This window comes from Dipodomys spectabilis, unplaced genomic scaffold (genome assembly GCF_019054845.1).
Source record: "Dipodomys spectabilis isolate Male_0828 unplaced genomic scaffold, ASM1905484v1 ptg000552l, whole genome shotgun sequence".
Taxonomy (NCBI): Eukaryota; Metazoa; Chordata; class Mammalia; order Rodentia; family Heteromyidae; genus Dipodomys; species Dipodomys spectabilis.
Window position 1 is genome coordinate 537,536 of NW_024871229.1, and position 5,291 is coordinate 542,826.

The following is a 5,291-nucleotide window of genomic DNA, read 5'->3' on the forward strand; positions in this document are numbered from 1 at the left end:
GGCGACGCGCTCCCCGGGGCGGCGGGCGCGGGGCGGCCGGGCTGCGACCCCGCCGGGCCCGGACCCCACGCCTACCTGCGGCCCGGAGCCAGCGTGCGCGGGGACCGGGCCCAAGTCCCCGGCTGCGTGCGCCGTCCGCGGGGCCTGGAGGGTCGGGCGCGCGGCGTCCCCGGAAGTGCGGGCCCCGCCCCGCCCCGTGTTTACGGGAACCGTCCCGGCCGGGCTCGGAGCTCCTCCGCCTCCCGCCCCTCCCCCTGCGGCCCTCCCGCTCTTCCCCGCCCCCCCCCCCCCCCCCCCGCGCAGGCGCACGGGAAGGGGTGACTCCCTGCGCCCTCCATGACCTTCTCCCTAACCTTGAAGCTCCCTAGCGGGGATTCCCTCCCCAGCCCGGGCTGGGCTCCACTGACCACTGTCCCCCGCCCCTGAGGCCGCCCGTGGCCCCCGAACCCGTCCCGGGCCTCCCCTGGCCCCCGAACCCGTCCCGGGCCTCCATCTGGACGGACCTGCATCTGCACAAACACCTGCCAAACACGGGCGGCCCACCCCGTCCAGCCCCGCGCCCCGTCCAGCCCCCCCGCGCCCCATCCAGCCCCGCGCCCCTTCCAGCCCCGCGCCCCTTCCAGCCCCCCCCCCCCGCGCGCCCCGTCCAGCCCCGCGCCCCGTCCAGCCCCGCGCCCCATCCAGCCCCCCGCGCGCCCCGTCCAGACCCCGCGCCCCGTCCAGGCCCCGCACCCCATCCAGCCTCATCCAGCCCAGTGCGCCCCATCCAGGCCCCGCGCCCCATTCCCCCCTCCCTCCCGCGTCCCATCCAGCCCCCTGCCCCGTCCAGCCCCGCGCCCCTTCCAACCCCCCCCCTCCCCCGCGCGCCCTGTCCAGCCCCGCGCCCCTTCCAGCCCCTACGCCCCCCGTCCAGGCTCCATGCGCCCGCCCAGCCCTCCGTCCCCGGTCACCCCTGCAGGCCGCAGTGCCCAGGCTGCCTCCGTCACACAGCAGCACCCATGTGCTTCCAGAAATCACTGTGAAAAATAACACCACTGAGCGGGGCCTGAGGCTGAGAGCTGAGGATCGGGGTTCAAAGCCAGCCCAGACGCACAAATCTTTATACCTCATTAGCCAGCAGGAAGCCAAGACCTGAAGGCATGATTCAAGTGGTAGAGCACCAGCTGTGAGAGTCAAGGGCTGGGCTTGCGCATGAGGCTGCGAGTTCAAGTCCCAAAATGAGAAGAAAAAGAAAAATGTGTGTGTGTGTGTGTGTGTGCAAATTTGTTCATGTGGTGTTGGGGACATGAACTCAAGACTTCACACGTACTGAGCTACATTCCCAGCCCTCTATCTTTCCTTTATTCTTTCTTTCTTTCTTTCTTTTTTTGCTGTTGTTATTCTGTTTTCATTTTTTGTCTTGTTTTTGTTTTGTTTGTCGGTCGTGGGTCTTGAACTCTGGGCCTGGGTGCTACAACTCAGCTCTTCAGCTCAAGGTGAACACTCTACCACTTGAGCCACAGTACCACTTCCAGTTTTCTGGTGGTTAATTGGAGATAAGGGTCTCATGGACTTTCCTGCCCAGGCTGGCTTTGAACTGTGATCCTCAGATCTCAGCCTCCTGAGTAGCTAGGATGACAGGCGTGAGCCACCGGCTGCTGGCTCTTTATTGTTGTTGTTGTCAGTTGTGAGCCCTGAACTCTGGGCCTGGGCGCTGTCCCTCAGCTCTTCAGCTCAAGGCTAGCACTCTACCACTTGAGCCACAGCACCACTTCTGGCTTCTTTTCTGCTTATGTGGTGCTGAGGAATCGAACCCAGGGACTCATGGATGGGAGGCAAGCACTGTGCCACTGAGCCACCTTCCCAGCCCTGTTTTAGTTTTTGAAACAAGGTGTGACTAGGTAGCCCAGGCTGGCCAAAATTTACAAAGAGCCCAGAGTGGTCTTGACCTGAGGCTCCTCCTGCTGCCTCAGCTTTCCAAGTGCTGGCATTACAGCTGTGTGCCAATACGCCGACACTTCCTTTCTGTTACTGAGTAGTGTGCAGTGGGAATGTGCCAGACTTGAACTCGTCACCACTGAGCTGCAGTTTCCGTGGACTGTTTCTGGTTTGGGGCGATTACAAAGCAAGCAGCCACAAATGGCTGTGTGTGGATGGCCATCTCGTTCTGGCTTACCCGCCCTGGCGTGGATGGCAAGAGTTTGCTTGGTTTTCCTAACATTGTCACACTACACTTCAGGTTGGCAGTCAGCTCGTTAACACTGAATTTTCTTTTCTTTTTACAAAAGTAAGTATATAGAGAGATTGCACACTTAACTGCCACCTGACCATCCTTTTTAAATAAAGGGCCAGGGTGGTGGCACACATCTGTAATTCAGCAAACAGAGGCGAGAGGATCTCAAGTTCCAGGCCAGCCTGAACTTGACAGGTAGCAAGATCCTGTCTCCAAACAACAAAAGGAACAAGGGGAAAGCAAAGGAAGAGGTGACATTGTTCAAAAAGAAATATACTCCTGCCAGGCACTGGTGGATCACGCCTGCAATCTTAGCTGCTCAGGCGGCTAGAAGATCGAGGTTCAAACCAGCCCATGGCTGGGGATGTGGGTCAGTGGCAGAGTGCTTGTCTAGCATGCATGAAGCCCTAGGTTCCATTCCTCAGTACCACATACACAGAAAAAGCCAGAAGTGGCGCTGTGACTCAAGTGGTAGCCAGGCTGCCCTGGGTACTCTCAGGGAGCTCTGAGGAGAATTTTAAGACCCACCTGGGCAGCCCAACAAGACTCCATCTCAAGTCGAGCCCCAGATGCGCGTAGCCTGGCTGAGGATGTCTGCAGGCCCTCCGTGGTTGTGGGGGGGAGGCGGGGGAGCGGTCCTGAGCTTAGGTACAGCTGCCCCCACCTGCTCCCCACCCAGCCCCCCACCTCCCCATCCCAGACAGAACCCTCACGCCCATGCCTGGCTCCTGCCCACACACAGAAGACACGCAGCTCAAGGGCTCTTCTGTCCCCTGCCACCCGCCCCTCCCCAGCCCATAAACCAGGAATCTGAGCCAGTGACCTCTCCTCTCCCATAGCAGGGTGAGCAGCCCCTCCCCCAGCCTGGAGGCTCTAGAAATGCCCTATAAAAGGTCAGAAGTTTCCAGACCCTCAACAGCCCACTTGCCTGTGTCAAGATGTCACTTCCTGCCAGGCTCTCTGGGTTTGGCCGGGGCAGGGCCGGATGCCAAAGACACTGGGCCTTGGCTGGGAATGGCTGCCCCACTGGCGACCTGGGCGCGCTCGGGACCCCACGCAGCACGGGAGGGAGGGCTGTCAGCTCAGAGCTGAGGCTTTGCCAGAGCGGCTCAGTGCAGTGTGGGAACTGAGGGCAGGAATGCCAGGCTCCACTCCACGCGGCACGGGCCTCGGCGTCTGCCCACACCAACATCCCCCCTCTCCATACTCTCCAGCCCGGCCCGAGCACTGGGAGATGGCTGTGCAGCACGGCTGGCCTTGAACTTTTTTCTGATCCTCCTGTGTCAGCCTCCTGAGTGCTGGTGTGCACGGTGTGTTCTTCCATGCCCTCCTGGGTTCCGCTTTTTGTGTGTGGTCCGGGGATGGAACCCAAGGTGGGCTCACACTCTCCTGTGATGATACCCAGTGCCGGAGGCTCATGCCTGTCACCCTAGCTACTCAGGAGGCTGAGATCTGAGGATCTTGGTTCAAAGCCAGCCCGGGCAGAAAAGTCCGTGAGACTCTTATCTCTGATTCACCACCACCAAAAAGCTGGAAGTGGCGCTGTGGCTCAAGTGGTAGAGCGCCAGCCTTAAGTGGAAAAAGTCCGGTGGAACCTGAGATCCTGAATTCAAACCCCAAAACCTGTGCATGTGCCTGGGCACGCACATAGTCATGATTTGCATCCACAGAATTCATTTACTCATTATCATTTTCTTCAGATAAATTTCTCTCAACTCCTGAGTCACGGAGCCCCTCCCCCCCACAGTCCTGAGGCCCGGTCCCTGCTCCGGGCACTGCTGCTTATCTCTCCTGAGTGTCCGGGCTGCTTGTTATCTGTTATGACTGTGTTATCTGTTATGAATGTGTTATCTGTTATCTGCGTCTTTCCTAGTGGGCGGTGCGGCTGCCTTGCCACAAGCCTTGGGCAGGGCAGTGGCAGCCTCTCAGGATTCTATGGTCTTCTCCCCCTCCAACTCCTGCCTCTGATCGCCACTGCTCAGCACTTGCTTCTGCTCTGTATTTCTACAGGCGTGAGCCACGGGTGCTCAGCTTCCTTCATCCTTTTTAACAGCCGTGTAACATTCCCCATCTCTGCAAGTGCCATAGTGTCTTCTAATGGACCACCGTGGAGGGATGACTTGGCTGCTTCCAGCTCTTCAGGCAACGTCTGCCGGGAGCGACAGCCCAGGGTGACCTTGACGGGAAAGGACTCGGTGACATTTGTTTACCCTGTTCCGGGTCCTCTGGACAGTTCCCGGCCTGCCCTCACCCTGGGAGGGCTGCACACGTCTCCGGTGGCACAGGGACCACGCCTTCCCGTGACGCAGGGCTGAGGCGCTGCGTGCGTGGCAGGGCGGGGCGGGGAAGTGGATGAGTGGGTGCACTGGGCCGGCTGGCCCGCCTGACTCACTGGGGCGCGGGCAGGTAAGTTAACGGCCTGGAAACTCCACACTCTGCGGGCCGTGACTCACGGCCACTACCCAGAGCCCGGTCACTTTGCTCCCCACCGTTCAGCTCCGTCACCCACTGGCCCTGACGCTCACCCGCTGACCCTGAGGAAGGCAGCTGTCCCGTGGCACCACACGGATCCCTGCCTCTCTCCTCAGAAACCAACAACTTCGCCCCCAGCACCTCACAACGGTGACCCAACTCGAGGGTCCACGAGTGGCTGGCAGAGTCCAGCCACAGACACTCCACAGGGCCTTGAATGACTCTTGTCACTCACGCAGAAGGGTCTCTTTCCTTCATTCAGCACCCCCAAGGAGTCTTCTAAAACAAAACAACTTTGTTCGTGTTTTCTGATTATCAAGGAAAAGCTTTCTTCACTCAGGTGTGGCCGGGGTGATGGGCGGCGGGAGAGTGTGCGTGGTGCTCGACGCGCTGAGTCCAAGCCCTGACGTGGGGGGCACAAAGCAAGTCGCTAAGTGAAATAGAACACGAAGGCACAAAGAAGAGAGTGTCAGGCACGACGGCACAGGCCTCTAATCCAGGCACCGAGGGGAGTTTGAGGGAGGAGGATGGAGAATTCAAGGCCAGCCTGACACCCTAGCTTAAAAATCAACTGAAGTCAGGTGGCAGTAGCTCACACCTGTTACCC